Below are 21,873 nucleotides of genomic sequence, written 5' to 3'. Positions count from 1 at the left end.
CTGTCTCCACAATCACTTTGACGTCATCTTCCCGGCGTCTCCTACATCCAGTTAGTTGCCTCTGGAATCCCACTCATACCGCCTGCCACGTTCTCTTCCCTTCCGCTGCCAGTGCCACGGGGTGCATCTGGCCCGCCCCCACCAGGGGCCACGGTCAGCTGCTCTCCAACCCCCATCCCCCAGGGGCTGGCCTGAGGCTGCCCACTAAGAAAAAACAACCCAAAGCACATGTGATGAATAGGATTTGCTATATTTGATAACAAACCAAGAAATTACCTGCTAACGAGTGACTGAAATGTTTATACCTGTGGAATTCTGATGACTGATTGCATTTCCAGATCTGATAACTGACTGCATCTCTAGGGAATAGAACATTTTGAGTCTGAATAAAAATACAAGCAAGGTTCAGTTCTGTTTCCGCTTCCCCAGGAGCATCGTGGGGAAGACAAGGACGCATCCTGAGCAGGAGAGATGCGGGGACAGAAAGCGTCTCCCCCTCCAGGCAGAAATGAAGGCGTCGGTGTTATCTGCAGCCACGGGTCCTGGGTGAGTCCCCTCTCATGTGGGCGGAGGGACAGCACTCCTGTCATCTGCTCCCAGCAGGGACAACAGCAGTAGCCTCTGTTGGGGCAGGTCCGATGCCTCAGGATTTTGAGGAAGGTGGGCCCGCAGACCCCCTTGTTCGAGAAGTGGCCAGTCACACAGAGGGACACTGTCCCGTGAGAACCCTTATCAAGACAAAGCCCAGAACTCCAACCGCGGCGACCAGTTCAAAGGGAGGATGGAAACGAATAAAATCCAATCAACTGAAACCAAATCAGTGTTACCCAACCTTTTCTGGCAACCAGGAGAACAGCCGGTCTGGATTATGGATGAAAGAAGTCCAGAACGCCAGTGTTTTGCCATAATTATTCAGAGAAAAGAGACTGTGTTGTGGTCCGTCTTTAACTCACAAACAAAGCGGTGCCCCCGGTGGTGAAATCAGCGTGACCAGATGTCCCGCCTTGACCCCGGGCTCTTCCTCCACCTTTCCTAGGCTCCCCTGACAACTGTCCGGATCACCCAGCGTCTCGGGCGCTGCAAGGGTGTCTCCTGTCACAGGGCTGATGGAAGAATGGGAGGGCTCTAGGCGGAGGGCGTGAAGTTTCCCTCTATGAATTCGTATTTTGACACTGACATCAGTCCCCCCGAATTCAAATAGTCATGCGGATACTGACAGATTTGCTCTTCCAAGTGTTCAAAGCTGAGGCCAAGCCCCTGGCCGTGGTGACTTTACCTTGGTCATGCCACCCTCCAAGGCCAGCTGGGGTGACTGGGGGACAGACCCCCGGCCCCCCCAGCACCTCCCTCAGCACCAATGAGCAGTGTTAAGGGTCTGGTAGTGTTTTTGCTCTAAGTTTGCCAACTGGTGCCACCCAGGACTTTAGATTGACTTTCTTCTCTCTCTCTTTTGTTTTCTTTTAAATGTCAAAAAAGCACAGCCTCCTGTAAAACCTCAACCCTGGGGCTTGTTCCTGAGTTTGACATACTAAACTAATGAACGGTTTTCAACTGATGAATAGTGTCCCTCAGTCCCCATTGGACTGTGGGTTAGTTATGCATGAGGAGGTCTGCCAGCATTGACAGGGGCACGTCTCTCAGGTGGTGAGCCACCTGTGACGAAGTGACCCACTGAGAAAGCCTATTTTCTTGCTGCATAAACACAGGCCTGAAGACCACGTGTGAGCTGTCACACACGTACCTCCCAAATGCAATTCCCTGGAAGTGACACACCGCCATCACTCACGTTAATGTCTATTTGTGCAACGATATTGTTTGAAATAATCGACCAATTCATCAAAAGAAGCAGCAGACTTTGGAGGAGGGGGTAAGGGGGCTTTTTCAGTCCTAATGAGAGAAATGACATTTCTGTTTACCATTTGTCAGCTTGATGTCGTCAACAAATGTTTGTAATGATTTCCAAATTTTGTGATGTGAGTCATTTGTGAAGGTGTGCAGTCTTTAAGATTCATGGAGAGGGTGTTCCTCCCACAAACATTCAGCTTTGATAATTATTAGGAGAACTGTTCATTATGTCTCAGAAGGTAAATGCGTGATAAACGGAAAGCCTCTGATTGGTAGCAATTTTCCGAATGTAAAGAATGCCTATTTCTTTGACAATCAACTCAAATACATTAGTACTAATTATAAAGCTTTTCAGTGCAGCAGGTCGATAGTAAGCCTGAAAACAGAATTGTATGATCTTTGTATTAAGTTTGTTTTTATTATCAAAGCAGACACAACAAAAATCAGAATTATCTTAGGGTTTCCTGGGACCCCACCCAGATAGTCCTGACTGATAACAGCTGACAGGGTGAAACATGCCCCCCTACCCTCAGCTCCCCATCTCCAGAGAAACAGCCCCCCAACCCCCTACTCTCCACAGCTCAGAAACCCAGCCGGGACCTGGAATCCAAAGAATGTGTTTGCATTATCAAAGAACTCGTCCTTTACCCCTTTACCTGGGGGTCCACCCTGGGATTCCATTCTGGTGACTTTACAGAATGCACCTAATTCCTCATTAGTTAGTTCCCAGGATCTGCTTAAGGTCTTGTTTACTTGTTAACAGAGAGGGCGGGGTGTTCTAGCCTTAGGAGGCTCCATCTGCCAACATCAAAGCTAAGATAGACTTGTCTGCGGTGATCACGGTGCTCCGGAGCAGCCGAGCTGGAGGGGCCACCATCGCCCTCTGATTCTCCAAATGAACAGACAGGGAGGTCACCCCAAAGTCCGGCTGGGAAATTTGCCCACCTGGGATCCCATTTGCAGCCCCTGACTGGCCATTAGATGGTGCTTCCCCAGTGTTTGCTGAATTGAATGACAAGGGCTGAGTTTCTCTCCTTTCCTGTCAGATACCTAGTTCTAAAATAAAAAGAGAGAGAGAGAGAGAGAGACCGGTGCCACGCAAAGCTATTAAGATGTTCCCTGCTGAGATGTGGGAGAAGATGTCTCCTGCCATAACACAGCCATTAACCGCTCTCGGAGGTCAAGCCAGACTGCCGAAGAACACGGACACACACACACACACACACACACACACACACACACACACACACACGCAGGCAATCTCGTTTGCAATCATCACAGCCCACAGGGAGTTCAAAACATTTCACCCACTTTATTAGCAAGAAAACACCTGAGACATGACATCCTCTTGGACTTGGTACAGGAAGACCCGAGGGCAGGAGATGTTCTGTGGTTCCTGTAAGTAAGTCTGCTTTCATGGAGACAGGTTCCTGCATGGGGTCCGAAAACCATTCTGTAAGATACACTCCAAACATAAACATTGTTTAGGGCCTTTTCCGACTGTATTTTTAACGCCCCCAGAGCCGCCAAGTCACAACTGCGCAAATGCTAGTGGGTTACCACGTGTTAAGGCCCCGCTGCGCTTCCGCGCCCTCTACCCAGAAAGGGTGGAACCGTGTCATCTGGGGAGTAGAGAAGAGGGAGAGGGGTGCAGGAACCGGGAATTTTATTCTGGCCTGGATGCTAATTCTCCTGTGACCTCAGCCAAGCCCCGGAAATTGTTACTATCTGCAAAGTGAAGATAATGGGCCGGCCCTGCCGTCCCACAGGAGAGTCTGGAGATTAATCAGGCAGCTCATTTGAGATGCAGAGTTATGCGAGCCCACAGGAGAAGCGATGGGGAGGACGAAGGTGGGCGGCTCTTCGTTCTCGCCGACCCGGGACCACGCAGGACAGTCCCGGGAACCCGTGCAGTGGCACGCCAGCGTTTGTTAATTAACCGGTGCTAGGAAGTCATCACGGTTACTGGGGGTTAATGGAAAGGCTGAACTTGCTAAAATTGGACTGTAGCAGTGTAAATCGAGGGTGCCTTTGTTCTGAAGGAGGACTGGGCCCTTGGCATCACACCTAACTTGAGTTAGGTGTTTTCTGCCCTTCCCGAAATCTTTTAGAAATTGCAGGTAGCCTGCAGCATGAACGGTTTTTTTTTTTCAGTGAAAAATGAAACCTAATTCTTACTATGTCTGAAACAAAAATCCTTAAAAAAATTTAAAGGAAGAGAATGATTAGTAAGCCTTTAGTAAGGCTTAATGCTTTTGTGGAAGAGTTCCATCCAGTGTTCAGACGGGGGGTGCTGGGTGAACCTCACACACACACACACACACACACACACACAGTGGCAAACAGGAAGTCTAACAGGGACCAGAACAGCATTCCGGGAGGATCCCGGGGGTCCTCAGCCCCCCCGGGGAAGGAACAAACGTGAAGCACACAGTGCAGAATGAGAGAGAGCTTCCAGCGTTTGCAAAGCACAGCTCAGCCCCAGCGCGACGCCTGATGAATGCGGAGCAGCCAGAACGTGACAGCAGGACTCGAGGTGCGTGTCTTTCTGTCAGAAAAGTGTCTTTTGAGGGTGAACGCTGGGAGCGTTATTGGAGGGCAGGAGGGGTGTAGACAGACCCAAACCCCAGCGCCCTTGGGCTGGCTCCCGCCCCCGCCCCGGGGGAGCCCAGAGTGTGAGCCTGATCGGATTCCCTGAAATTGCAGCCACTCTAAGCAGCTCCAGCCGGCCTGCTTGAATTTGCTCAGCAGAAACCGCGCCGTCAGCAAGAGAAGCGGTACTGCAGGGACGGTGCACGCCCGCGGGCGCTGCCCTGCCGCCCCGCCCCTCGACAGCCCCCTGGTCGGAAGCAGGAGGAGAAGAGGGACGAGGCCAGGAGAAGCTGGGCGCGACGCAGGAGGAGCGCCTTCCCGCGGGCCAAGGGGCCGCCTCTGAGCTGCCCGCTGGCCCCGTGAGGGGCTCATGGCTCTCTGCAAAGCGTTTGACGGCTTGCCAGGGTCGGGCTCTGGCCGCAGAGCGCGGCATCCTTCCAGAGCGCCCGCTGAGACGTGCGATCTGCACAGATGCACACACGCACCACCTCCTGCGGGGAGACCCCTGGCGAGGCGGACCCGGGCCGGCACCACCCTCACCACGGGGACCGCCTACACCTGCGGGCTCTCTGCCCTGAACAGACTCCGTCTCAGGATTCCTACCACCGGCAGGGAGAGTGCAGTGGCACTCATTTTGTTTTCTCTCTGGTCTTGGAATTTCTGTCTGGGTGGGGAGGGGGTCCACCGCCTTGAAGGGGCCTCTGGAGTCTCTGGACGTTGAACTTCTGGGAGAGACGTCGGAGAGAAGTCCGGCCCTCCCGGGGAGGAGCTGGGGGCACATTTGAAGGGCCTTCCCTCCCCCCCAGCTCAGCGAGGCCGAAGAGTAAACATTTAAATATTTAGATTGCTTGAGCAGCCTGAATGTCTGTTGACAGACGTCTGGGTAAAGAAGACAAGGTGTGTGTGTGTACATGCAATGGAACACTATTCAGCCATAAAGACGAACGAGATGGTGCCGCGTGCAGCAACACGGGTTGACCTGGGATGTCCTAAGTGAAGTCAGTCAGGCAGAGAGAAAGACAGTCACGTGTGACGTCACTTACATGTGGAACCTAAAATGTGACACAAATGAACTTATTTATGAAACGGAAAGAGACTCATAGACATAGAGAACAAACTGATGGTTACCAAAGGGGAAGGGGTGCGAGGGGTAAATCAGGAGTTTGGGATTAGCAGGCACAAGCTATGCCATGCAAAACGGGTAAGTGATAAGGCCTCACGGCACAGCACAGGGAACTGTGCTCAACACCTTGTAATAGTCTGCAGTGGAGAACAACGTGTGTGCATACGCATGTGTAGCCGAATCACTTTGCTGTGCACCAGAAACTAACGCAATGTTGTACATCAACTGTACTTCAATTAAAAAAAAATTAAAAATTAAATACTTAAAAAGTAAATGTCTGTAGAAGGAAGGGGGAGGAAGGGGCACAGGATGGGTGGTACAGTGTGGACCCAGCAGTCATCCACTCTTTGGAAAGCGTGGGCCCCCCAGTGCCTCTGGGACCCACGTCCTCTGTTCCCTCCTTGTCCCCCAGCCTCTGTCTCCACTTCTCTCCTCCTCTTTTCTCTGCTGACCTACAGTCCATGGCTCCCATCTGTTCACCTCCATCACTGACCTGCTGCCAATCAAGAATGATGGAAAAAGGGAAACAGAAATTCTCCCACAGCCGAGTGAGCACCAGAGCTGTGATGGGTCCAGGACACGCCTCCCCCAAATACAGACTCATGGTGACGTGGGGAAGGTCTGAATATCTGAGCACCTGGCAGAAGCAGGACGTGGCTCTGACCCTTCCCTCCCTGAAACAGGTCATGTGGGGCGCCCTCCCCGCGCGCCCAGGACAGGAGCATCCTTAGCGCGGAAGATGAAGGGGTTCTAAGGAGAACCCCCTGGGCAGCCGCACCTCCTCCTCCTCCTCCTGTGACCCTCGGCTCTTCAGGGAGCCCAGTGTAGACACTCGGCTCGGCCCCTCCACGTCCTTGCTGCCTGATGAAAGCGCCAGGTCACGCCAAACTCACATGAAATGAATGTGCGTGCTTTTCCCCTGTTCATCTGCCTCTGTCGGTTTAATTTTCAGACCCAGCCGGGGACCTCAGAGAGCTGAGGAAAACTTCCTCCCCCGCACCCCGACTCTTCCCAAGAAACGTGACTCGCTGGGTCCTCTGGTCTCACAGAAGCGGCCGCCAGGCCCCCGTCCGGCTCCTTCGGGAGCAAGGGCAGCAGCAGCGAGCCCCGTGAAGCCCGGCAGCCTGCCTGGGCCGCGCGCCTGGCTCCCGCCGCTGCTCCCGGCCCAGCGCCGCACGGCCGCCGGGAGGCGTTGGCCGTCATTTCCCAAAGTGCCCGGGGGCCTTTTGTTGGTCTCTAGTGACGGCCCCCGGTGACTCTCTGCCCACATGTCCCTCAGCTGTGGCCGGCCTGTCCCGAGTGGGCCAGACCTAGACCCTCCCGGAAGGCCTTTGCTGACTGTCCCGAGGCTTGTGGAAGTTCCTTGGCCTGGACCCCTGGGCCTTTTGTATGTCCTACTGCTGTCTTCCCTGACCCGCTTCTAAAGAAGACAGTGCCCGTCACCCTCCTTACTGTCACCTGGCTTTATGGCCATCATGGCATTCTCACTGTGCAGACTGATGGCACAGTCACTGATTGAACAGCTTGCCGATCTGCCAGGCCCTAGATAAATCCCACGATGGCCTGGACCTGGACGATCTTGCAGACAAGACGTGCCCCATCATCGAGGGTGGGGCATGAAATGCAGCCACGTGGCCACGGCCACAGCCACGACCACTCCCAGGCCTCACGTGGCCCCGCCAGTCCGAGAACTTCACCTGTCAGCTCACTGAGCCCTCGCAGCCGGCTGCCGAGGGCAGCGATGTCACCCCCTCTGCAGGCGGGGTCTGAGTGTGCGCAGGTCACACGTGCCTGTCAACGCAGAGATCTGGGTCCAGGCTTCGTATGTTTAGCTGACAGACGCTGCCGTACAGGTGCCTAACCATGACTTGTGAGTGGATGATTCAGGGAATGAAGGTTGTTTCCGTGGCCTGTAGACTCCTGGTCGAGAAGCAGCCTGCTTCTCTTGCCCCATGTGCCCCTCAGACCCCAGCAGGCACATAACAGGACCCTCACGTCCGTGTCGTGCCCTTGGCTGAGTGACTCCACAGAGCCTGTGCCGCGGGGGTGCTCTCGCTGCCCCAGGGCACACCTGAGAAGACCTTTCACTGACATCTCACTCTCCATTCTGCAACCCAAGGAAAATCTGAGAACCGCTTTTCAGGAAGAACTTGAAGAGCAAAAATGTTGCCTGTTAATAAATACTTCTCTTTTTTTTTCACTTTACTTTTTTAAAATAGATTTTATTCTTTTAGAGCAGTTTCAGATTCATAACAGAATTGAGCAGAAAATACAGAGCTCCCGCATAGCCCTCCCCACCCACACACACATACTCCCCTACCCTCAACGCCCCTCATCCGTGTGGCATATGTGGTGCAGCCGATGAACCAGCATGGGCACGTTATTACCAAAGTCCACAGTTTACATTAAATAAGTATTTCTCATCTCAAGGAGGCGCTAGGGCACATGACGTGGAGAAACACCATGGCAACGACAGGTCTTGGAGGCAAGGTGGCCTGGGTCCCAGTGCCGGGGACTTATTACGTGGCCCTGAGTCACGTTCAGGGTCTTTTCCTGTGAACTTGAGATTGCGTGCGTACCTCCTTCTAACCGTGCTGTGCCTCGAAGACGGAAAGACTAACAGATGTGAACCGTCCCTGCCATCAGTCACCACGAGTGGCGCAGTGCTCCTCGGAGGACCGACAGTGAGCGGGCTGAGCGTCAGGCAAGTCGTCACAAGCAGGGTGCGTTCACCCGGAGATTTTAGGGTTATTTTACCTACAGTACTAAACTGCAGTTCATCTCTTCCCTCCACAAACATTTGCTGAGTGCCTAGGATGAGCAGGGATAGCCCCTGGGAATGGAACTCAGTCCTAATTCCTCTTTTATTGTTGTTTTGACACCGAGAGAACACCACTGACATCCCCAGGAAGGAGCTGTCCGCCGTGTGGGGGCAGAACTGAGGCAAACAGACATCTAGAAACAGAAGGCAAAGTGATAGAGGGAAGGGCTATTCAGAGAGGAAAGGCATCGGCAAACTCAGTGCTGCAGTGGCAGCTAGTCCACAGGCGTGAGCGACGGAAAGCGATCCTGGTCTTGCAAAGGATGTAATTTGTAGAATCTGTGCTAGAAACCTCTCAGGGCTTCATGTATCTGGGGTGAAGACAGTGAGTGGGACTTTGAGGAGATGAGGAGAACAGTGGTGGTCTCCTCCCAGCCTTGAGGAAGCCCAAAGTTTGGAGGAAAGAACCTGGAGGAGCAGAGCACTCCCCGCCTCTCTCCCCGGGAAGCTTGCCAGGTGCAGCGCGGGACAGCCGGTTCCATTTGGAAGTCAGATGCAGGGCAAATGCATTGCAGTCTAAGTATGCCCCAGGTATTGGAAGTGGCACACCTGGACTAAGAATGCATTCCTTGTCCATCTGAGATTCGAATTTGAGTGGGCATCCTGTATTTGGATTTGCTAAATCTACCTTGGCCACTCTTCCTAGGATACTACCTGGAGTCTTTAAAACAAAGAAAGGCAGAGCCCAGGGCGGCTGGTACATTAGGTAGCGTCCTCCAGGGGGACAGCGCCAGGAATACGGTTCTGGAGAACCCTGACTCAGTCTTAAACCCAAGGAGATGGAGACAGAGAGAGAATTTGTAGAGACTGGTACAGTCAAAGCCTGCAGGGCGGGCCAGCAGGCTGGAGGCCCAGGGGACTGTCAAGTTGCAGTTCCAGCCCAGAGCCAACTGCTGACAAAAGCCTTCCTTCTCTGGAGAAATGAGTCTTTATGCCTATCCAAGCCTTCAACTGATTAGACGAGGCCCACCGACGTTGCAGAGGGGAAACTTCTTTTTTTCTCCAAGTCTACTTTGACACAAGCAGTCATCTCACCTTAAAAAGACCTTCATGGAAACATCAAGAATACTATTTAACCAAAGATCTGGGCACTCTGGCCCACCTGTGTTGACACATAAAATTAACTCTCAGGTTGGGGAAGGCAGCTGGCTCAGGCTTTGGATTTGCAAATGTGGTGACTCTGGGGCGATTAACTACACATTCATGGGACGTTCATCCCAGCAGTGTGTGTCGCTTCACACGGCAAAGCCTTGAGCATAGACATCGCCACCGTCAGGGAGCTCTGGGCACGGGGCGCGCAAACAGGGCCGGCGTTTTCTTTTTTAAGAACCCGTTGCCTGGAGATGTTTTGTTTTGCTTTGCTTTCTCCTTCTCTCTCGCTCTCTCTCTCTCTCTCTCTTTTTTTTTTTTCTTTTAACAACATTGATCCTCTGATGCAGAATGTGAAGGTTACTTTTGTTTTATCTCCTGCTCGCAGCAGAACAGCTGGGAGCTGAACGGGGCATTTGAAAGGGCAGAGCTTTCTGAAGCCCGTCGGATCCGAAACGTCTCCAGATCACAGCGGACAAAACAAGTGCTCACTGCCAGCTCTTACTCACTTGGCCCCAGAGGACCTTGCTTGGCCTCTCGTTCAAAGGCTAAATTTAGCGGGACAATCCTTGGCCAAGTCTCCTGATGAAGGTGAGGGCTCACGAGGGCAGTCGAACTCCGAGCTGACTTACAGAGACTGTTTCACCACCAGAGATTTCAGTCTGGCATCTAAATTATGATGGTTTTGAAGACATCTGAGGAGCCTCTCAGTGAAGAAAAAAGTGAAGAGCTCTGCCGAAGGCGCGTCCTCTGGAGACGGGCGGGCTGGCCCTGGATCCCTGGCACCCAGGCTCCAACAGCCTCCGCTCCACCTGCACCCACGTGGCTCGCAGCCCCTCCAGGCTTCCTAGGAATCCACCCGTCATCAGATGCATCGATTCTGGAGAACAGAATCGGAACCCAAGAAGGAAGGCGCTTCTTCTGAACTGTCTCCTCCCCGAGGGACCCAGGAATGTGAGCAGTTAGCACCGAGATGGCCTGCCACGCCCAGGTCTCCTTCCATCTGCCTTCTTTGTGGACTGACGAAAACGCTCTACTCAGACTCTGGGGGGAGACACGGGGCTGCAGTCCCCTGAGCCGCACGGGGGGAGCGGGTGACCCCGAGCGCCGAGGAAAGCTGGCTCCAGGACGCGCCAGGCAGCAGAGAGCCCCCCAGACACCCCGCTTGGGAAAGTGCCCCCGGTCGGGTCCTGTTTGATCAGAAAGGCTTTGTTTTATGACTCTCCACACTTCCTTCTCACCCTATTCACAGACTCACAGAAGAGTAAGAAAGAGACACTTTCTCACTGATTAAGCAACCATCATGTGCCAGGCACCGTCTTAAGGCGTTCTCACGTATTAACTTATTCAATCCTGGAAACGCCCCTGTGAGGCAGGCGCGACAGCTGACACCTGGCTTCAGAGCTCACGGTACTTCTCACGGGAAACCGCGTTTTGGTATTTTCATTGTAATGACAGCTGACATACCACACGTTTTAAGCTTTAACAAGTGTTTTCACAGAACCCACTCTCCTTCCCCTTCTCTGCGGTGTGTGGGACCAAGCCTTGCTTGTGCAACCAGCCCCGTCATCTCGGCTGGAGGAGTGAGGCCATCAGACCGGGAGAGGCTGAGGGTCGGCATGGCCTCACCTGGACTTGCGGGCGAGCTGCCCGGCTGGGGGCCAGGTGCTCTGTCCGCCGGGGTCCCGGGCCCCTGCTTGTGGCCGTCCAGCGTGGTGCCAGAACCCAGCTCGCTGCCTAGGGTCAGAGTCCTCCCAGGCCCAGCCACGCTGGAAAGAAGCCTTGCCTCCGCAGACCATCGGCCCCAGTTCTCCCCACCTTGTCCTGGTGACCATCTGTCTTCTGGTCTCCCTGTTTCAAGGCCTAAGCGTCATCTTTGGCGAGCCCTCCCCTCCTCCCTCTCCCATCCACCAGCCACCAGCGCGGCCCCTGAAACACGTGCCTCCAGCTGGGGAACGAAGCACTAACCTGGCGCCACATTGCGCTCTGAGCAGGGGCCTAGCGACGCGGGGAAAGGATGGCCACGTGGGAGAGGCGAAACAGGAGCACAGGTCATGATCATTCAAGGGCGGAAAAGATGGGGACACAAGAGCGGCCAGATGATTCTGATCCTCACGCACCAGATGAGGGGCCTTGGAGGAGGGCACGCTCACCTCCAAGGGGCCAAGTCAGCGAAGCGAGGAAGCACTGAGCCGAGACCTCAGTGAATCAGAGCCTAAAACACCGGGGCAGGGCTGGTGCTCAGAAGTCAGAGGCAAAGCAGGGAGCAAAGAACACTGTCTTTCAGCTGAGTTTTAGGGGATGGGGCATCTGAAGAAGATCTGAAGAAACTAGATCATGAAATGAACATTCCTTTGAAATTCCCTTCTCCTTTCTCTGGTTGCACTATGACCTGTTGGCTCAGGCTTGTCTCACATGCTGACGGCAGTAACTCCATGGCCTCCAGACAATCGCCGGAACTCCGGGCTCTCCCCCGACCCGGGATGCTGGGGACCATGCTCACACCACCCTTTCCATCACGGACATTCATAGTTTATCATTTGCTAATAAAGACTGTGGGGAGCACGGCCCGCACGCTCCTTCCTTCCTGCTGCACAGGACTGTCCTGCTGAACCGAAAGCCTCATCTTTCCCCTGTGCTTTGGATCCCACTCATTCACCTACTTAGTCACCAAGGAGCGTGATTACTGATCAACAGTTTTCTCTTGTGTATCCAAAGTCTTCCTCTGCGCTCCTGGACCCCTTGTATCTTCATTTCAATTTTCCCAAGTCTCTTTCATTAAAAAAAAAACCTCCCACCACTCCCGCGGACCCCGCAGGTCTCACAGCCACTTCTCTTCGACCCTCTTTCTGGCGAGCACGTATCTGTCCACACTCACCCTCAGCCTACCAGGGGGCTTCACCCCATCACAGCAGAGCCAGTCTCACTAAGGTGACTGCATCACTCAGGATGCTGCAGGGCTGAGAACAGCAGAAAACCAGAGTAAACACTGGCTTGAACGAACGGCTGGCTGCTTATGGAATTATTTCTGTGTAACAAAGTCCAGGGCTGACACGGGGGCTGCGTGCTGTCCTCAGGGACCTGGGTGACTCTGTCTGGTGGCCTAGCCTTTCTCAGCATGTTGCCTTCACCTCTGGGGTCATTGAACGGTTGCAGGGTTCTTGTTCCACGGTCAGCCGTGCACCTGGCTTCCAGGCAGGAACAAGGGGGTGGGACAAGGGCAGAAGCCGAATAGGGCCTCAAGAAAGTCCCTGCAAAGCTGTTCACAGGGAGACTCAGTGGCCAGACCTCATCACAGGGCCTCCCCGGGGGAAGGGGACACTGTTCACAGAGACGGGAGTGGGTTCTGCTGGAAAAGGGGGAGAGGATGCCTAGTGGATGGGCATGTGGTCCACAGTCACCAAGAACCTCTGTCCTCCCAAAACAAATGAACTTGACTTCTTAGAAGCCCAGGAAACAGGTGACCTTCTCGCTCCTTGATTCAGGCTCTTTTGGTGGCTCCATGACCTTCTCTGGAGTCAGCCTCACCCGCCCCACTAGGCAGCGCCTGCTCCCCTGGGCTGACCGTGGAACTGTGCGCCGTGTATCCTGAATGCACTGTGGGACCCCATCCCTCTGCTCAGACCCATCCCAGCCTCCCCACCTCGGGCTCCTTCTCCTCCACTTCCTGACAGTGACCGTTCTCCTCAAGCACAGGTCTGATCGCACCATCCCCAAGGTCTTAAACACCTCCATTGTCTCAGGATGGGACCCCCATCCTGACTGTGTTCCACTGAGCTCTGTCCCCGATGTCCTCCCCGGGGACCCCAGGGGCACCCCCTGTCCTCAGCCTCTCCCCTCCCCCACGCCACTTCCGGGGGTTCACCTCCCCGGACTACTTCCCTCCCTTCCAGAGCTCAGTGCTTCTGTTCACAGAGAAGAGGTAGCTACGTCCCCCGCTTGGCTTACTTCCCTTCAGTCAGCTTTTAGGCTGGTGATGAGCCCCTGTGGGAGCACATCCCCAGCTCCCCCAGCCCCACCCCTCAGCGTATCTTCCTTCACAATAACGTTACTCCGCTCTCCTGTGTAACGAGCACCGTGCCCCCGATGTAGAGCAGTCGTCAAGAGTCTGTCGTGTCACTTCAGAGGGGTTTGTGTTGGGGAAGGGGAAGCCTGGCGTTCACATTACAGCTCTGAACATTTGCGAGCTCTAATATGTCATCAAGCACAGATACACATTTTTTCACATGCTAATATCTCTGAAATCCGTCTTTCAAACTGCGGCATTTTATATTTTTAATAGGCATCGCTTTTTGATAGTGCAGAAAATCATGGTATGTCTTACAATTCAAAATATTGCACATTTGATTAACTGTATCATGTGACCTTCCACAGCAAATTACTTGACCTTTCACTGCCTGAGTTTTTTCATCTGAACAGTGTGGTAATACTCAGATCTCAGGGAGTTTGTAACAAGTGAAGAAGGGGGAAACACGTAAAAGCCTTAAGCAGCCTTGCCCAGCACGTGGTCATTGCTCGGGAAACATTAGCTGTAACCACCATGCCTTTGCTAAATCTCAGAGACATGCAGTGAGCTGATCAGCGTCTGACCTTCCTCAACAGACTAAGAACTACATCTGCTTGCTCCCCTGTGTCCCGAGGCCTCCATGTAATATCTGCTCTATCCTGGGGTTTATTATGGCTTTGAAGGACAGAAAAACAGACACAGCCTGCTCAGCCTTACCTTTGTGATTTATTAGTAGACCTAGAATAATTTCACCATTTAAAATTCCATCTACTTGATCAACAAATATTTAGTTTAACATATTAAAAAAATCATGGAATTCATGACAATTTCTAAAATAGTTCTAAGAACGCTTTTTAAAAATACAAAATGTGAAGTATTTCATCCTTGCCCAACTCCACCCTCCAGAATAAAATTGCCAAGTCTAATATGAGCCTTTCCAGACTCTTTTCCAGTGCAAATTCTTTGAGCTGAGTGAAGTAGTGATGCTTTGAGAAGTTGCTTGAGATGAAATAAGCAATTATTCCACTCCACAAAAATCGGGCTAAATTTCACCTGCCAGAGACAACACTGCCCACTTACCACCCCCTCAGTCCCCACCTGGACTTCTCCCTTTGTGGTGTCTGGTTTCAACTCAGTCATTCCTGTGACCCTCCCCCTGCTCATACACACACCACCCTTCTCCACCTTCTCCTTATTTCTTAGTCTTTTCTCAATAATTATGAAATCAGTGGAAAACTGGGGGGGGGGGGGGATAGAGTGGACTTCTTCCCACGACGACAACTCTAGGACAAGCTGGTCTTGAAGACAGAGCAATTTTAGGTGTTTTTGAGCACGCAAGGGCCAGTGAGTCAGAAGAGCTCTCCATGGTCCTGCCACCTTTCACTTCAAATGCCCCCTCTCCCCTCTGCCTGGAACCAGCAAGGGGCGCTCTTCTTCTGGGGCCAAACGGTTGTCAGTCTCTCTGAAGTCCCTCTGGTCACAAGAATCAAATTTCAAATGTCAGGAACTTTTGACCCAGTGACTCCACTGGCAGAAATTGACCCAAACAAGTAAGAGGACAAATACACAAACACACGGGTGAGAACGTTCACAACGTTGCTTGTAACTGAGAGACATCAGAAAGCGAGCTGACCGTCAACAGAGGCATAATTAAATAAAATATTATAGACATGTGCAATATCTGTTTGCTAAGAGTGATGAAACGGATCTGCATTTATTGGCATGGCAAAAATTATAAGGCAGATTTTTAAAAGGTTATATTATAACCTTTTAAAAATTACACAACCCAAACACACAAACATAAAGAAAATTCTGGAAGCAAAGGTCAAGCAGTGATATCAGCCAGCAGCGGTTTTCCTTGAGAGATTGCTAGTGATTTTTTCTCCTTCTTTATAATTTATAGTATTGTGTGTGTGTGATTTTTCTTTTTTTACAGTGGTCATGTTATATAATAAACTTATATAATAAGTTACTTATATAATAAAATGAGCTCTTTTAATCTTGGAAGACTTAGGCGCCAGCCTCACCATGCCTTCCCTATTTTTAAGTTATCATCCCAGTTTTGTGTGGGCTGAAGGGATCATGTTAAACCTTAGGTTCCAAGACAGTGGTGCCCCAGTGTCCACCTCCCCGACCCTGGTCATCCTGCTCTTCCGTGCTGACTTGTCCTAAGGGAAGGGAAAGGAGAGAAAGACAAGGTTCAGCCCAGTCTGTCTTTCTAATTATTTGAATTTAAACTGTTGATCTATGTCACCAATAGCACATGTGTAAATTCACATCAAAGCCTGTTATGAAAGAATCCACATGAAAACACTGAGGAGAATTCTGTGGTTGACAAACACCAGTGGCTGTTCTTTCCCTCAATCTACGTCAAGACCAGGGTCACGCCCAGTACAACATAATCACATTCATCATTGCTTTGTAATAAGGCACAACTCTGTGTGTTACTCTTTTCTTATTTAAGTGCAAGGGCCTGATTGATTTCTAGTAGACGTTTTCATAATTTTTGCACAATCTCTCCTGGATGGGTGTCTGTGTTTGTGTGGTTTCTGAGGTCATCGTTCGGAGACAAACAATCCAAATAAAAAAAACCTTGCAGCGTCTCATATATAGGATTTTTCCTCAAACCCTGCCCATTTCTGTCCCACACGGCTGATAGGCCACTGAGGGCCCCTGAGGACACTTGTGTCCCAGAGAAAAGCTGTTCTGCCCTCAGAGCCATGACAGCTCAAGAGAAGAATCCACTTTCTTGCTAAATTCCAACACGCAGCAGTGCTGACCCCACCCTGAGGAGACGGCCAGGTCTCTAATGAAAGTGAGCTAGCCTCTGTCTCAAGCTATTTTCAGCCCCGCCTCTCCAGCACATTTGGCTGTTTGTTTATTTTTGTTAGAAAGACAGACTTGTTCTCTTGCCAGGGAACTCTCTAATATCCTGCCACCAACATCTGCGCAGAATAGAATGCTTTGGAGGGTCAGATTAAAAAAAAAAAAACCTTCCTTCTGAAAGGGGCGAGGAAGATAGTAGCGTTTCTGTTTGAAGCAACAGAATGTATGAGAGAAAGTGCCAGCTCAGCCACACCAAGAAGCCATTGTGCTGGGCCACTGCCCCCGCATCCCAGGGATCTGAGGCCGTCTAACAAAGGTGAAGGGGACACAAGATGACTCCCAGCTCCTGCGCCATCGGCATCTGCCCTGCGGAACACAGTGCCATTCTGCTGGTGCTCAATATTCTCCTTGTGTGCGGCAGCCTCAAAGGGCACTTTAACATGTTGTTGACTTATTTGTAACTTGTCTCCTCCGCCAGATTGTCAGCTCGAGGAAATAGAGCACGTCTCATAGACTCACCGGTGTAGATGCAGTGTTTGCTAAGCAGATAGTTAACGAGAGGAGGCAGGGAAAGAAGGAGGGAGGGAGGGAGGGAGAGGGGATAGGAGGATGTGCACACTAGCTGAATTACACTTCCTTCACCCCTCACACCAGCCTGCTTGCTGCTCAAAGGCCTCCTGCAATGCCAGGCACAGAGCAAAGTGACCCATAAATGCCTGCTGAACGGGGCATGTCCTTTAGTGCTGATTGGATTAACAATAGGTTAAAAATGACATTATAGTAAAAAAAAAAAAAGAATGCTAACATCAACATGCTCATAAATAAGTTCTTTAAATGAATTGGTTTTATAAAAAGGAAGCTTTCAAATCCATTCTGATAGCTAATTTTGTCACGTAGTCTTCTAAGCTCCAGGGACATTTCTAAGGTGGAGACAAGGGGTTGTCATCACACCAGGGCAAGAGGTTCCTTGCATTCAGCAGGCAGCCCTCCTGCTTTCCTGATGGACATACTGCAGGCCAGTCAACCCTGGGGCCATCTGAAGGGCTGGTTCTGTGGCCCGGAAGAGATGGTGCCACGGCACAGTTGTTGGAGGATGCTGCGATTAGTGTGTTGTTAGAGGGGAGGGGCGTGTGCTCACACCACACCCTGCTGGGCTCACAAATGTGTCAAAATGGGAAATCAGACTGAGGGTATTGCTGTTCCTCAAAGGCAGCTTTGGCTGGTCAAAGCCCTGCCTCTCAGCCATGGTGGGGCTGAGAAACTTACCGACCAAACACCAGTTTTCACACACATTTTATTTTCTAATTCGTCCACACAAGTGGAAGCAAGGACTTTGCACCTGGGTTCTGGCCTCCTGTCCGAGCTTCACCCACCACAATGTGTAAAGATTTTGACCCGAGGCGTCTTGGTAACACAGAACATCCTGTCCTGGTGACAAGAAGACGATCATTTTGCTGCTGTAGTTCTGTTTTTCTTCTTTTTTGTTCTGCCTTTGCCGTTAGATCCTGGCATCATTTGAGATTTATAAATCTTGCAAGATCTCTGGTAAGGGATAAAAAAATTAGTTACTGGTGATTTCTAATATTGAGATAATTGTGATATCCAAAAGTGGACTAGGAAAAAGGGAAGTCAAATGTATGGGAAACCAATGTGAAAAACATCTTGGCATGAAATTTGCATGTCACTGATGCACTGATGTCTGCAGGACACATGGAAGGTTACACTGAGGCATCACCTCCAGCAACGCAACATATAAATCAGATGAAGAATTCCCTTTGAGAGTAAAATCATAAACCGATTTGATGGTTCAAAGCACAATGAACACAAAGTTACTTCAAGAAAATGGAAGGGCTCCCTTAACTTGACTGAAGGGATTAAATTATGTGAGGGAAAAAATGTGTCTTTTAAAGAGAAAGAGAATGGAGTAATGGTTACAGAAGAGCGGAGACAGAAGTTGATGTGTGGAGCTGCCCCCACCACTCATCTGTGAAAAGAATGTGATTTCCCACCTGGAAACGGACACCCTTCCACACCTGAGGTTGCTGGGCAAGCCTTCTCTTCCTCAATGTGTGCTCACTGTGCAAGGGTGAGCCTTTACAGCGAAAATCCTACTGTCTTCTGTGACTGTGCCTGGTGGCTGGTTAATTGAAAAAAAAAAAGATTAATATAGGGAATTATACAAATGAATCATCCATACTTTAAAGACTTTATCTGAATGTCTTAGAACATGTAAATACACATTCACTCACATTGATGATTTTGCTAATGGTTCCACTAATTGGACTTGCCATGGTATTTCTGGCATTAACCCACATAGATAACAAGTAATGATTGTCTATTAATTCCTGTTTCTATTTCCTGAGGTCAGATCAAGAACTTATTAACCCCAATGAGGCAATTTAATTCAGATAACTTAGCTCAGAAATTTCCTCCTTAGCATTTCTAACGGCCCGATCTGTATCCAATGGGAGAAAATCTTGAAAAAAAACGGGAATCTTGCTCATATCAAATCCTTCCGTGTAAGTCAACTTCGCTGTCCATAGGAGCAGCGGTTTACACGCCTGTTTCACTGCACTTAACCTCCCGGTAGTGAAGTGCCTAACTGCAGTGAGGGGCGGGGCGGGAGCGCGCGGCCCCGCCCCGGGGAGGCGGGCACGGCGCGGGGCCCCTCCTGGCGCGCGGGCGCGGGGGCGCCGCCGGGGCGGAGCATCTACCGGGGGAAGGTGCGAGGGGAGTCTCTCCGGTCCCCTGGGTCTCAGTGCTTCGCAGGCCGGTGGTGACGGGGCGCGTGGTTTCTGACGTCGCCTGTCTTTCTCCTGCCGAGACAGTAAGTCGGCTTCTGGCTGCGCGTGTTTTGATGCAGCCTTTCATTTCGTCACTCGGTCGCCCAGCTGCAGGACAGGTAACGAACTCACGAAGCGCCAGAATCCAGAAAGTGCATGTCTCCCGGTCTCCCCGCCCGCAAGTTCTCCCTCCCAGGAAAGCTGGTTACCAGCCTTCTGCTCCTTCAGGCGCTGTCATAATCGCTCTTCAGGTCCCCCCCTCCCTGCCCCCGAAAACAGCAGCCGCGTCTGGACGGCAGCGGACCGAGGAGACAGCTGCCCCGCTGGAGGGCACGAGGGCTTCCGGCCTCCGCTGCGGGCGCCCGGGCTCAGACCCTGCCTCCCACCTCCCATTCTTCTTCATTTTGCCCGTGGATGTCATCGGAAGAAAGAAATGCGCCAAAGATGAAACGATTTTGTGTCGGACGAAAGCGTCGATACGATTCCGTTGTAAAGTCAACCTTAACTGGTCAGTTTTCCTGATTGGAAGGTGCCTGTTAGGACGGCATTCCAGCCCCGGGGGAGGGGGGGCTCAGCGGCAGAGCGCGCGCTTAGCACGCGGGAGGTCCTGGGTTCAAGCCCCAGTACCTCCGCTAAAAAATAAATAAATAAAAATAAACAAACGTAAATTTCTACCCCCAAAACATCAAAAAAAGGACACTATTCCATCCCTAAAGCAACCCGACCTTGGCATTGCCCATGAAAGGTACCAGCCTCTTTGGCTCAGCAGACACGGGACAAGCTCTTTACCGCCTGCAAATAGAGAACCACATCCCCTCCGGTGAAGGGAAGTCCCACTGGTATTGGTGTCTTCCCACCAGGAGGAGCGCTATGCCAGCGACCCATCTCATCACCCAGGAGATTCTTATCTGCATGACAAGACTGACTTCCCACCCACCTCCTCCCTCACCTTCTCATAACTTGCCTCCCCCTCTTGGCAGTTCAAACCCCCTTCCCTGCATTTGGCCTCAGTTGTATCTAGGCCTCCATCTCCCTGGCTGTCTCCTTGAGTCTCATGTCTTTCGAAAACTCCCCTGCCTGTGTCCTTACTCAAACTGTTGTTCTCTCCAGTTAATTTTTTCATCAGCCATTGAACCAAGGAGGAAAAGGGGAAAAGCTTTCTCCTCCCCTGTACGCATCAGGTCACATGTGTAGCGAAGTATCTGTCTTCTATTTCCCAGAATTTGTATGGGATACAATTAAGACCAGGAGCCAAGGAAAGAGGCCAGAGGGTAGGTTTTGGTTCCTTAACCACTTCTTTGCCCAGGAATGGGGTGAGCTATTCCCAGGGGCCCAGGACTAATGTGCTAAGCCAGGAAATACTGTGAGCAGCCCCCGGGTGTAGTCCAACTGTTTGATTCAAGCAAGTGGAGTCCTGCCTTGAACCCCACATTTACACACACACACACACACACACACACACAACACAAAGTTATTTAAAAGCACAAGGGTATCTCAGTCACTCAAGACCCAATGTTTTGTGCTGGTAATCACACCTTAAGCATCAGACCCAAAGCAACTCATTTCTATACCTCTTTCCCTGTTTCCCTAAAGCAAGAAGCTACTGTGTCCAGCTCAAAGGTCTGGGGGTGAGCCCCTGTCGTCTGGGAGGTGAATGGCATGGCTCAGACGGACAGGGGCACTTCAGAGGCCCCCGGAGGACAGAGAAGACACATCGGCCGGGACCCGCTCCCTCTGCATGGTCAGATTCCTTTCCCGGGAACGCTGGCCACCTGCTCCTATGCCTCCCTGTCCATCTTGCGGGTCTGGAGGTCCTAGAAAGCCAGGTCAGCACCCGCAGTAGCTGTAGAGGAGTTAGCCATACTGGGAAAGAAAAAACAACCCAATTACTACTCAACGGTTGTCTCTGTGTTCATATTTTATGGCTCATCTCAATATTGAGAACACCTAGGCATTCAGGATACTAATTAAATACCTGGCCTTTGACAGCTGGTTAACACTCCATCCTGAGAGTCACAGATTTGCATGTGCTGTTCATTCCGTGGTTAAGCAGCAACTTCCCTTGTGAGGGAAGCAGGCATGGAATATTTTTTATCCAGTGCCAGTTGGGTGCAGGACTGAGCAATGCTGAGAGAGACCAGACACGTGTCCCCGGGGCAAAGTCAAGCTGCAGCGACCGAGGACCGTGCTCTTCGGAAAGGGGGCTCTCCCCGGCCTTTGCTCAGCTTCTGCTGCTAGAATCTCTTACTTTGCGTGTACCATTGAGACAGCTGTTGACAGTGACTTTATCGCCCTCCCCCAAGATGCTTTTCTCTGTGACTGAGGGAGACCCCTAGCACGTGAGCAGCCCTCACGGAGCCGACAGAGGTCAACAGCAGAGAGCCTCCCGCCAGCGGCGGCCGGCACCGCCAGGAGGCCGGGCCCTTTCCTCGCGGAGGGAGCAGCTAGACGTTACTGACATTTACAAATTGGGAATTTTCATGCCAGTTCTCAAAATTTCCATCTGAAACCGCAGAGCCCACATACCTTCAAGGCAGTGACTGGCAGAAGCTGGGTTCCAGCGGCCTCTGTCGGACAGCAAGCCGTAAGTCAAGGACCCGGCGGCTCTCTATCCCGAGGCGGAAGCAGCTGCCTGGTGCCGCCCTTCCTTGGGGGCTTACCAGCGGCCAAGTCCACCCTCACCCACGCCACCCGCCTGATGCGGGGCACTGGAGCGCGACGGCACAAGTGAGGGCTTTCTCAGACGAGGACCAAGCTGGCGGGAGAGTGGACGTGGGGCAGCCCAGCC

At 51.8% G+C, this 21,873-nt stretch overlaps 2 long non-coding RNA genes across 5 annotated transcripts; one reads left to right on the top strand and one right to left on the bottom strand.

The window, feature by feature from the left end:
- Positions 1-17,579: 17,579 nt before the first annotated feature.
- Positions 17,580-19,556, bottom strand: LOC140694447 (uncharacterized). 4 transcript variants are annotated; one of them, XR_012070089.1, is made up of 4 exons: positions 19,472-19,556; positions 19,017-19,193; positions 18,336-18,439; positions 17,580-17,844 (listed from the first exon to the last, which is right to left on the bottom strand). It is a non-coding gene; the product is annotated as an uncharacterized lncRNA (long non-coding RNA). The 4 variants fall into 4 exon arrangements; XR_012070088.1 differs by lacking the exon at positions 19,472-19,556 and having other exon boundaries at positions 19,017-19,307; XR_012070090.1 differs by lacking the exons at positions 19,017-19,193; positions 19,472-19,556 and adding an exon at positions 18,552-18,858 and having other exon boundaries at positions 18,312-18,439.
- Positions 19,557-19,573: 17 nt separating this feature from the next.
- LOC140694446 (uncharacterized) lies at positions 19,574-20,982 on the top strand. Its single transcript, XR_012070086.1, has 3 exons — positions 19,574-19,593; positions 20,196-20,356; positions 20,679-20,982. It is a non-coding gene; the product is annotated as an uncharacterized lncRNA (long non-coding RNA).
- Positions 20,983-21,873: the final 891 nt, after the last annotated feature.

This window comes from Vicugna pacos, unplaced genomic scaffold (genome assembly GCF_048564905.1).
Source record: "Vicugna pacos unplaced genomic scaffold, VicPac4 scaffold_21, whole genome shotgun sequence".
NCBI classification, from domain to species: domain Eukaryota; kingdom Metazoa; phylum Chordata; class Mammalia; order Artiodactyla; family Camelidae; genus Vicugna; species Vicugna pacos.
The sequence above is the reverse complement of the archived record's forward strand: the minus strand, read 5'-3'. Positions and strand labels throughout refer to the sequence as shown.